We start from the raw sequence: 13,782 nt of genomic DNA on the forward strand, positions 1-13,782 counted from the left end.
GTATGAATACAGACCTGAACCTTTTAACTCGATTTCACATTTGGTCTTTACTTCACATTGCCCGTTGAACCGTTCGGAATTATAAAGGATACGCGAATAATCGAAAAACTCGTACAATGCCAACGTCCCAGACGTGGTCTTACATGTAATCATATATCAATGCCACTGTCCTAGACAGGGTCTTACAAGAATCAAATACGATGTCGATGTCCCAGACATGGTCTTACACGTAAACACAAATCAATGCCAAAGTCCCAAACGTGGTCTTACACGAAAACACAAATCAAAAATCACATGTCATGACATATGTATCCTATCTATTCCTAGGGTTCATACGGGGCTTTCGGACATTGAATCTCGATCGGATCGAATTGGAAATATAGCTCCTTTGCTCAATACACAATCGGCCATACACAAATATATTCACAAAAATTCCATTCATCATATAACATTTATAATTGATCTATTTGTTTCACGATCAAAGCATAATAATAAATCAATATATTAACTAACTCAAATATCAAATCAAGTTCAAACTCAAACCATTCTATCATTTAATTACAATTAGTAAAAACATATTTATTCCTCACAAATGGTCAACACAAACACAACCATTATCCAATTCATTCCAATTTGGACAACATGAATACAGTAGGAATTTATATTAGTTCATTAAACTTAAAGTCTGAAAGATATATATATTTGGATGGTATTAAGATACTCTTTAATAAACAACATTAATATACAAAAAATATGGCAGTATAATTAAGTACTTAATATCAATTCAAGCAGTATTCAAATCCTGCATTATAGAAGCCTAATTAATCCACTAAAACCAACTTAGTAATAATTAACAGTTAACTTATTGATGTAGTACATATTAATTACTAATTACACTTTTCAATAGCTTAATCTGACATCAATTTAGACAATATTAATTAACATTAATTAATAGTCCACAAACCGCCTAAATGATATAAACTTACGGCTATTTATCACCATATAACTAACTCATTAACTAACACTTACGACATAAATTCTGTAGCATTATACTGGTCTTTTATTACCTAAGCAAGTGATATAGCAAAAGTATAAAATAAGAAATTAGCGATCACAAACCATAATTCTAAACATTCATTGCTTAAAACCCATCAATTCACAATGAACTTCAGTTTCAACTATTTGTTAGACACCTTCACCTCAATATAAAGAAAACAAATGAATTTATTAAAATTAGATTTAAGTTATTATTTTCATGACAATTAATGCGTTTTAATCTACAAAAAAAAAATTCATCTATTCCCAGTAAAATAAATATCCAACAAGAAGTTTAAGCATTTATGGCAAAAAATTCAATGAAATTACGACATCAACATGAAATAGATAATAACAACAAATAATTAAGAAATAGGTTAGGAAGGAATGGTAATTAGTAGCCACTATATCAAGGCGGGTCGGTGGAGGAAAATTTTTTTCTATCCAACAGCCTTTTTAAAGCAATGGTCGGTGCAGTGGGCAACAAATACTTGTTCGATTAGTAGTGAATTGGAAAGCAATCAAGTAGGTCAATGAAGTAGCTTATTTAAAACACATTGCAAATTGTTTAATCAGCTGTTTGGGGGCTAATTGGTGATTGAAATTGGATCAAATGGCAGTTGGTATAAGTAGTGGGTAGCAACTATTTTGGGAACAATTCAATCGGCAATTTGCAGCAAATAATTTGGAAGCAATGTGGTAGATGCAAGGAACATTTCATAATTTCAGACAATATTAGAAGTTCACATAGTCATATTGAACTAAGATCTCAATATGGACAGCAATAAGATACTTTGAAATGGATGGCATTAATACACAATATTTGGATAACATAAAGGAAAACCTTAAATTCCATTTGAACAACAACAAATGTTCAACCTTTCAGCAACCGAATGAAACCATAATTTCAATTTGTTCCTTCCCTCACACATTCGGTCAAAATTAAATCAACAATTTAACCAGAATTTATCAATAAAAAGCTATAGGTAATAGAGAGTTTAAAAGAGTTACCTTGTCACTTCAAAATTTTAGCTTCTAAACAAACAATTTCATGGTTTTTCCACTACATGCAGCCGTCCTCTTCTCTAGCTTCAATATTCTCCTTTTCTTACTTATTTTAATTTGAAAATAATGAAGAAAAGATAAACACTAATGTGGCTTTGTTTTATTATAATTAATATTACTAAGCCAATTACCAAATTAACCTTTTTAGTTTAATAACAAAACCTTTTAATGGTGGTCCATTACCTTCCACTTGCCTATATAGTGGCCAAATATCATTTTAAGGACTTATCAATTAATAAGCCATAGTAAATTAGTATTTTAACAAATAGAAAGTCACTTTTGCATTTTATGCTATTAAGTCCTTTTTATCAAATTAAACAACCAATCTGTAAAATTAATTCATGAAAATTTCACCCATGCATTCTAATATGTTGTAAACACATAAAGTAATATTAAAATAATCTTACGACTTCAGATTTGTGGTTCTGAAATCATTGTTCCGACTAGGATCTAAATCGAGCTGTTACAGTAACTCAATGCTCAGCTTTAACGTGCTAACATAACAGACTTCTAGTAATATATTCTGGAATTTCTCTTCTTATTATACCAATACAACTATTTTATAAAATTGTATACTCTAATACTGCCCTGATAATACAAATAGGTACTATTATGAGATTCATGAAAGTTATCTCATTTTTGTTCTGAATCTTTTGGCATACTCAAACAGTTACGAAGATGTATATTTTCATTGTCATCAATACTGAACTCAGAAGTACAACTCTTCATTTAACTAGGAAACTTCAAATTGTCTTTGTGAAATTCCTGAATTCTTTGAAGATATACTGATTTAGTTCTCCAGTCTGTTGAGAATAGAATTATCTTAACTCCAAGTCAAACAAGAATTCACAATAAGTTCTAACCATCTACGACACTTACCCATTCTCAAAAATTGTGCTCTTTTATACATTTTTTGGAGATTTCCAAATCAAATCCATTAACCTTTGGTTTGGATTAACACGAATACTTTTAGCCGACATTTCATGTTTCAAGAATATTATCTCTAGAAGTTCGATTTCACACCTGATAAATATTTTCGCATATTATACTTTTCTTGTAAAGTCTATAACATCATCTTAAGATACTGAGTATGTTCAAATTCATTTTTTGAGTAACTTAAAATATCGTTAGTGCAACAACAAATATCCATATTTTACATTCAATTGAATAAACTCTCGATGTAATGGTTCTTACAACTACGTCTTCAATTTTTTCAATGTTGCCAGTGCCATTCCATACGGTGAAATAGATATTAAAGTAATTTACATTGCTAATTCAATAACAAATTCAAATTTTCTTTTTAGGCGACAACTTTGCCAAATCTTCTGTAAACACACTAAAGAATCTATTAACCAACGAACTTGTTTCATCTTCATTCTTTGTATTCTGATATCTAGAACGCAAGACCTTCTCTAATCAATATTTGAGCACATAACATTACCATGATATTGGTGAAATATTTAGATTTGTGATCCCGATCATTAACCAATTTACTCACTTGTTCACAATACAATCCACTTATGTTTACAAATTCTACCATTTCGTATCAAGTCAACCAATCTATATTAGGAATAATATTAGATTTTAAGAAAAAAACATCTGTAATGACATCAAGAACAACAACCTCCCTATGAACTCGAATAACAAAAGTCCTGAAAATAATTTAAACTTACAATCTGACAGTCGTAAATTTAATCTTCACTTTACTATCCCTCACGCTACCATTATATTCTCATTTGTCTACTTTTCTGAGGAGTGGTCACAGATTTCATACTTTGTTTCTCATTTCGGTCTATCCAGTTCAGATAATCTCATTTTCAGTGTTCCTAAGAAGCATATAAATACTAGCCTCATTATTTAGTCAACACTCACTTCAATGAATTTTTCACTGTGAATACAATCGATATGTTTATTCTACCAACACTACCAACACTGGCTATTGATTTAGTCGAGGATCTCAAGTTACTCAATTTTGGCTTATCTTTTCCGAAAAACTTAACAAATAAGTGAGAAAACTATAAACATCTTTTGATTTATTCAATGGAGAAATCAGAAACGATATAATCGTACTCTATTTATTAGAATCTCAGAGTCTCAACTTTGTATGTTCCTTTTCACTAACATCTTCTATTTTTTGTTATCGTTTAGCTAAAATTACAAACTCTTTCAATTTCAAAGCTCTCACTAACATCTATATGTTTTCGTTTAAATTTCATTCGAAACAACTATACATTCCAACATCTTCTGATACAATATCTCTAGTATATTTACTGAGTCCGATAAATTCTCATTCATTCTCTACTATAGACATAATTCTTTGTTTTAGTTCTAGAAATTCTCTATACTTCTTATCCAGGTACAATTTGCTTGTGTATTTCTTTTTGAACTCTGATTGGAAGAAATTACAATTTACTCGATCTTCAGAGACAACTACTGCCAAAGTTATTCATCTCTAATAAGCTTTATCTTTCAAAGTGACATAGTGCTTCAGGCTGTCTTCAGAAGAACATACTATTTCATCAAAACTCATTGAGTATTTTCTAATAATATTTTGTTCTGATAGGAGCATCATCATTTTTATCCTTGAATCATTCAGTTCCATGTTTCTGAATCTTATTAATTTGAAGTCTGTGAATAGTTACAGGATTTTGAGGACAAGAGAGTGTCGTTGAAGGCATCATCAAGGGTAGGGGTGGTAGAGCCACAAAATTAACTCGTATAACTCTAATAATTATTATGTCAACTTTTAAAAGAAAACTACTCTTGTTTCATTATCTAACTTTTGTGGAATGACACATTATGACTAGCTCCCTAATTGGAAGCAGAAACATTAGCATTTACCTTATCTGATACGACACAATTAGATTCGACTGACATAGAAAATCTATAAGAAAAAAGAGTCAGATCGGATCATATTGCATTACACTATCCCAAAATAACGTGACATGTGTTTCTAGACTCAACACACGCTACGTTCAGTCCTAGAATTAACTAAATCGTAGCTCTAATACCACTAAATGTAACACCCCTCACATGGTTCGATCATCGGACCCAAGCTATAGGATACTACCACAATTAACCAAGCATATCACAAATAAATTCAAATTTAAACATTTCATTCAATAATAAACATGATATAATCCAAGCAAAATATTATTTATAAACATATTCGAGTCCCAAATAAGCTTATGAATCTCTTAAACCAACTCAGAAACAAGTCAAGACTAATTTGAAACTTTTATAGAAAAAATAGGTAAAAAGCAAAAAGAGGGGTCACACGGCCGTGTGAAAGGTTGAAACTGTGTGGGATTAAAACAAAAAGTTGTGTATCCCAACGGTCTATGGAAACTAAGACCATGTATGCAAAATCACACAGTTGTGTCGACAAGTCGTATAACTAACTATGGTCGTATTCGACCTAATTGTAAAACTTTGTAAATATTCACAATCGTGCTGTCGGGCCGTGTGAGAGGCTCTTACCGTGTGCATCATTTGTTACCCAAAACATATAGACCACACAGTCGTGTCATATGCCCGTGCTTTGCACATGATCATGTGTTAGACCATGTCTGCCTAAATGGTACCCTACAAGGCAAGTTACCACACCAAACATCCAAATATACCACAACTATGCAATATACCATTTCTCAACCTATTAAAACAATACTTATATCATTCATCCTAAGTGCCTAACTAATGCCACAATTGGCGCCTCAATTCATATCCTACCATTCATCATCATTTATGCCTCAATATTCATAGTTAACATTCACACATGTTCATCATTTCAAATGCCAAGATTTCATCAATAAAATTCATCCTTTCTAAGTGTCAAAACTATCAAGTAAAATAAACCATATTGACCAAAACATATATGCAACTCATGTTGCAAATCAACCAAAATAAGGTCATCCCTTCCAAACATTACACTTATATCCACATCAACCGATACATAAGTTTCAATCTCATTCACATATGCATAACCATTAGCTTGAGTAAATCACATTTCAAGTTGGCTATTCACTTGCCACTTCATTTATCATAATAATACCAAATCATCCAACGTCATCAACATCATTAGACCAATATCATGAACATTCAAAATAACTTAAATGAAAATAAAACCATATATACATGCCACATAACTGAATCTAGAATAAATAAAAATTACCGAATCAGAGACTGGATAGTGTGAACTTCAAGTTGATCCAACTGACGCGTTCTGCAAAATAATCTATTTAAAGACAGAAAAGTAAACAAGATAAGCATTGTGAATGCTTAGTAAGCTCGTATGAAATTCATTTAACCTACCTCAATAAATTTACAATTATATTTTGAAAACCTAATGTAACAAGTACGGATATTATTTGACATCCTGTAACATCCACAAGTACATCACTTAACACTTCCAAAGGTTAATACATTATATGACACAGGTTTATAATATAACCATTTATCTTTAATACTATCCAAAACACATTTGACTAATTATAACTCAAATCATTTTTTTTATTTATCATACTTCAACTTAAAATAATATAACTCACCTCAAATCACATTTAATTAGATGAATTAGATACTATACAGTTCCATGTTATCACAATTTAACAACAACAGGTGAGATTATCACACATGAATCAAATAACATTTCCATCGATACCATTTAATCTATATAAAAAATGTTCAGCAAGTACAAAATTTATGTCATTCCATTCTCATGTATCCATTTCAAATTCAGTATTCACATTATTGAAATAATTTCATTCTATATCATGCTTATTTTCATCGTCCAAAGAACTATAGTGAATAAAAATTAGATACATGAGATAATAATGCTCACAGAAGCTAACAATAGGGACGTTAACCATCATTAGATGTTGCTCACACAAGCTGTTGAGAATTTGCAACAAATGCTAGATTCTAGCCATTGGTATGGTATCCATCACTGATACATAGTACCTGATAACTGTAACATCGGTACATAGTGTCTGATAGCTATAACTCCGGTAAAAAGTACCTGATAACTGTAATCACCGGCACATAGTTCTTGATAAATCCTAATGACATGTAATTTGTATCCTAGCTATTCACTGAGTTCACACAGGTCTTATATCACGTATCCAATCTTTTCCATTCTTTTGAATATTTTCGTACACATATCAAATAACCATATAATTCTAATTTAAACCAATTAATATTTCATAACCATTCCATATCATATAACCATTCGTATTAGCCACATATATTGGACTTTACACTATAGTTATTTAGATGCCAATAATTATTGTATTATAACAATTAAACTATCAATCAATTAAATAACACAATAATAAACAATCATTAACAAATTAAATCTCATATGAAACTTACCTAATCAAAATAAGCAAGAATACAACACCAAGAAATTTTCGGCAAATTTTTCTTTTTCCACATTTATTGACCAGTTGATCCGTTTCTTGATCTATATAATAATTTCACTCAATTAACCATTTTAAACACTTTAAAATATCTAAATACGTGCATTTGACCCTTTAATAACATTCTACATTATTACCTTAAACTTTTATCTTTTATTCAATTTAGTCCCTAAAATCAAAACTTACACATTTATCACAACTAAACCCAAAACATGTTAGCCAAATTTAACCTCATTAAATTACAGCCCATAATTAATAATTTTATAAGAATTTCATGTTAAATTCATTATTTTATCAAATTAACAAATTCCACTTTACAAATTAGTCGTATTTCATTTCTAAACTTCAAATTCTACCATTTAATATAAAAATAATCGAGATTCATCAATGACAACATTTCAAAGCTTTAACAGTTTTGAAAATGGAGGTGCGGGTTAACTAGATTAAGCTACAATGACCTTAAAAACATAAAATTTATTAAAAACGGGACTAGATAATAATCACATGCAAGAAAAACACTTAGCCAAAACTTTCTTAGCTTAAAAATGGAAGAAACGATTTTGGAAGCTTGAAGAGGGTGACACATTGTCTTTCTTTTCACTACCTCTTGTTTTTATTTCATGTTTATTTCCATTACCAATATTTTAATCATAATTTTTCTAATAAAATTAATGTCATCTTATGCTTAAATCATCCACCTAAATACATTAAGGCTTAATTACCACGAAATTCCTTAAATGTTTATCGTTTATGCCTTTTATCAAATAAAAATCTATAACGACTAACTTTTATGGTTTTTACGATTTAGTCATTTTTCTTTAATTAATCACTAAACCGACAAAATTACTTATCTAAAATCTAATTCACTTATACAATAACTTTGTAAACATTTAGTAAAAATATTTAGAAGTTTGATTTATAGAAATGAGGTTTCAATACCTCAATTTTCAAAACCATTACCTTTCGTACGCACCACTTGTACATTGACTAATTGGTCAATTAACAAAAATTATCAGATCAAAATTCAATAAAACACTATAATAAATTCGTAAATATTATTAAATAATATCTACTGACTCAATCATTAGAATACAGAGTTTCAAAACTGCCATTTTTGGTTCCACTGAAAAATGAACTATTACAGTTTTCTCACCTACATCGAACTTTCTCATTATAATCACTACTTTGCCACTAGAAAAGTCCTTACATCTTGTCCGATCGACTATAATATTTTGAAAAATGACCTCAATTTTTTCTATTTTAACACTTTTGACAAGTAGGGATAGACAAAGGTCTTGTATTATAATGACCTTTACCATGACATCTTGTCTATGCTTTCTACTGCCAAACTCGTTCATGATCCCAATATTGTAGAGTCTTATCTATTACGTCTTATCTTATGGGTATTGAGATGGAGATCGATATTGAAACCATTTCCACCCATTTAGATACTCCTAATATTGATGTTAAACAGATCAATGGTGATTTCCTTCAATCTATTCGACCTTATGAGGATAGTGTTAATTGGTTCCCTTGAGCTTCATGACCATTTTCTTTAGTTAATAAACTTTTGGCAAATCGACCCCACCCATAAACATGCCACAATCTATCTTACAAATTATTGGATCATCCATTACGTCAAATCCAAACATAGGTTGAACTTAATGTCCATAATTTTTGTTCTTATGATAAGAGTTATCAAGAAACTTTGCACGACACCTTTTCCCTCAAGTATGGTACTCTCCTATCCATCATTTTTCATATGCTAGGTATCAATTTTGACATTAATCCAGGACATCTTGTGTCAAATTATATTAATATCGCATCTCATCAAAATTGTGGTTATTTTCTTTTTTTATAGTCAATGGATCATACGACGCTCCAAAGTTAATACTTTTCAATGAGGACAACACGTTCTTGCTCTACAAGATTAAGAAGCAAAAGAGGATGACGAGGCTACCGACAATGATACCCCTCACCAAGTTGCTTCTACTTCTCCTAGAACATCCATGATTTTAGAGTCTCTTTAGGCTACTTCCAATAACATTTGTGCTCATTTGGATGCCCTTTTTGATTTTTTTGCTACTTCATTTGAAGGATAGATGTCCACTTTTGAGGAGAACACGACAATCTTTATGACTCGTTTCCCTCCTCCTCCTATGAATGATTAGGTTGTTTAAACTCTTACTTCCTTTTTCACTATCTATCACACTTTTGTTATGGATTTTTTTGTGTTTTGCTTGACATGCTTTTTGCTTATTTCAGATGCTTTATAACTAGAATTGTAACACCTCTAAAATTTTTATGCTACAAAAGTAATATTAAGTGAGAATTGAGTGCCATTGATTTTCTAGTAAAGTAAAATAAAGAAATGAAAGTGATAATAGAGAAATTTAAGGAGTATCAAAGAAAGTTTAATTGAGAAGTATGTTGTGGTATACTAAATGAAAGTAAGAACTAAATCGTAAAGATGTAAAAATGTTAAGATTTAAGTATAATTATTCAAAATTTAAGGGGTTGAAGCAAATATAAGAAAATTAAAGGGCCAAATGTGAAAATACCCAATTTCTTATGACATGAAATTGGTGTAAGGGACCAAATCAAATAAGTGAAGAAACACAAGGGACTAAATCACAATTTTATCAAATTAAGGATTTAAGGATGGAATTTTGAAGAAACATGAAGGGTAAAATGGTCACTACCCAAATTAGATAATTATATGGTGTAATAATTAAGGATGAAAAGTGTTGAAACATGATTGGTTGAATATTTTATTATTTTATTATAAGATATTTATTAATATTTTATTTAATTAAAATTAGTATTCAAAGAAAGAAAGATGAATAACATCTTTCACCAAAGCTTCTAGCGTCCATGAAAGAGAGATGAAAGAAAGTTTTGTTTTCTTTCCCATTTAGTCCTTTCATCAAAATCCATTATTTTCACCTAGAAATCAAAGGAATTTCCATAATCACCAAGAGAGAAAAATGATAAAAGAGACTATGGAGAGTAAGAATATCAATTTTGATTCAAGAAAAGAGAAGTTGGAAGAGAGAGGAAAGCAAGCTAAAGTTTGATTCCAAGAGAACAAGGTATGAATGTTAATGTTTCATATTGTTTTCAAGTTTAATCTTGATAGAAAAGTATAGAAAAGATGTTAAAGTGTATGAAATGTCTTATGTTTTGATATGATGTTGAAGAAAAAGATTGAGAAAATGAATCAAGTGATGAGGAAAAAGCAATAGCAAGTGATTTAAGCTTGGAAAAGGTAAGTACTCATGAATTCTCTTGTTATTTAAGGATTAATATGTAGATTTGGTGAAGTTTTATGGTAAATTAGTAAAATAAAGTGTGAAACAATTTAATATGTGAATAAGGAAAATATGATAAAATTTCAATAAATGTGTTATGAGATGATGAAATATGTATAAAATATTGTAAAAGTGAAATTGTGGGAAAATATGAAATTTTTATGATGACAACGACTAAATTATAAAATTTGTAAATTTTAAAATTGAAATAAGAGAAGTGAAGTGCATAAAAAAGTGAAATTTTCATGTGAAATAAGATATTATAATAAATTATTTGATTGAAGTGATTATGCAATAAAATAAATAAATAAATAAATAAATTTCATATTAAAAAGGGACAAATTTGTAAAATATACAAAAGTGACAAAGTGTATTAAGATTTTTGAAATGACATATTCAAGTGTAATGATATATAGAAGTGAAGTGAATACTAATTAAGAGGATGGTGACTAATGAAAATATATGCTAGTAGGGACTAAATAGAAAAGATTGTAAAGTAAGTAAAGTGAAATTTATGCAAAGAAGACTAAATAGCAAAGTGACTAAAATTTGATGTGTAATAAAGTATTAATGGAGAATTTTAGGGAAGTGTTTATGATATTGAATTTAATTCTAAGTGGTATGAAAGTGAACAATTAATGAATATTGAACTTTTATGACAAAAAAAGACTAAATTGAAAAGTTATGAAAGTTTACAAGAAAATATGTGATAAGTGAATAATGTAGTAGAGAATGCAAAAATACATTATTATTATTATTATTATTATTATTATTCAAATTACAATGGTTCTTAAGATGTGGAAAGATAAGGATTAAATTGAAAAATATGTAAAATTATAGTTAAATTATGAAATATTATATGGATAAATAGAATGTGTAAGGAAGTGTGATGAAATAGTATATATATGAAAAGTGAAAGTGAGATTGAATTACAAAGAATAGTGAATGATATAAATAATTATTAAATTATATTTATTATGTGAATTGTTTTAGTGAAATGAAATAATTATGAAAAAAAAAGAGACTAACTTGTGAAATATGCAAATGTGGGAAGCTATGGTAAAATTTTATTAGTGAATATGAATTTTCTTATAAGATAGTGAATTATGTTTCAGGTGTTAAAGAAAGTCGATAATTTTGTTTATTGAGCTGTTACAATAAGGACTAATTTGAAATAAATTTAAAGTATCTAAATTATGTTCTAAAAGATGAAAATGAAGTGATTTCTATCATAATTGCCCAATGTAGACAATATGAGAACTATTAGGATATAGATAGCATAAGGAAAAACTTAGCGCACTCTTTATTTTGACTGTGCACTTCAATGCAATACTGTGAATTGCACTTTGGTGCTTTACTGTACTGTTTTCATATATTCTATGTGTTATGTTAAGTTTACGCTAGGCCTCTATTGAATAATAAAAGATAATAATAAAATAAAAAGTTGAGTGCACGTCGCGACGAGACCAAGTCAGAGAGTAGCGACGCCAAACATGGAACCCGACATTGCGATGTTGTTCTAAAATTTTAGAAACCTTACAATTTAGTCTTTGATTGATTGCAAACTATCAAAAGAGCTTTCTTAAGCTCGTATAGAGATCGGATATAAGTCTGAATTTCGTTATAAATGTATAATGATCCTAACAATTTGGCTGTAATGCTAAATTGATCCGTAATTATTTGTAGCTGTTTCGGCAATAAATATGGCATCTCGGTGCCTTGACCTGGTAATCGGGTCTGGTATTGGGGTGTTACAAGGATGGTGTTTTATGGTTGTTGCTTATGACTTTAATTTGGATAATTTTCTCATCTATCCTTTGAATGATGTTTAGTTTCCTCTGCTTGTTCTTTTATGCCATACACAATGTCTTGTTTAATGCCTTATGAGTTATGCTTTGCCTCTCTCTTTGGTTTTCAAATTGAACACTCATTTTCAAAATTAAAATATGTTGGACAAACTTAATTTTCAAATCCTTCAAATTTTCTAAATATAAATACTTGTCTCTTTTAAAGCTTTCAAAAAGAATTTTTTTTTCAATTAAAATTTGGTAAATTTGTAGTTAAAGAGTGTTTTCAACTTGAAAATAATTTTTGATTTAAGGGGAGCTCTCAAATGCAATTTTTTTTTAAAGTTTTGTTATATCAAAAAGTGAGAAATTGTTAAGTTTGATTTTCTAATTTTGTGAAATAACAAATTATCTCTAAATGGTAAAAATAGATTTTTTAAGAAATTATTTTCAATTTATTTTTAAAATGAAAATCAATATTTTCAAGATGCACTACGTCAGGTGCAGTACAATGACCAAAAAGGTACAAACTCAAAAGTCAATAAGCAAAGTGACTTAAGGGTACCAAACCCTTTTGAAAAAAGGTGCGTTACCTAAGAAACTGTGAGCAAAATGGATGCATAGGTACTGTACCCTTCTTGAAAGGGACCACATCCAGGCTGTTCCATTAAGACGCACCATTACGTAGGTACAACTCCTCCACGAAGAGGTATCGCACCAAAAATGAAGAGGTGCCGCACCCTTCCCGGTTGAGGTGGCCCCAATGGTCACATTTTGACCGAAGGAATTGGACCCTTATGACTTGGGTACTGGTACCTAAAGCTCTGTAGAAGCATTTATTGTTAAAATTAAAAGACTCCAACAGCTCAAATTCATTTCCATCAACCTCAAACGACTATTAATCGGTATAAATGGAGCACTAAAACACTCAAAAAAGTGAAGAAACAAGCTTACAAAGATCAAGAACAAAAATCCAATCCTTTCCCATTGTTATTCTCATTTTCTCTTGTATACACTTGTGAGGTTATCATTTTTTTCATTCTTTTTTTTTCTTTTTTGTGTGTGTGAGTGCTTAATTTTTATATATCAACTTTCTAGGAGTGATAATCCTTTCAAACTTTATTTCCCATTTTTATGAGGATTTACTTAAGGTGAAAACCTTAAGTT

This window comes from Gossypium hirsutum, chromosome D01, assembly GCF_007990345.1.
Source record: "Gossypium hirsutum isolate 1008001.06 chromosome D01, Gossypium_hirsutum_v2.1, whole genome shotgun sequence".
Taxonomy (NCBI): Eukaryota; Viridiplantae; Streptophyta; class Magnoliopsida; order Malvales; family Malvaceae; genus Gossypium; species Gossypium hirsutum.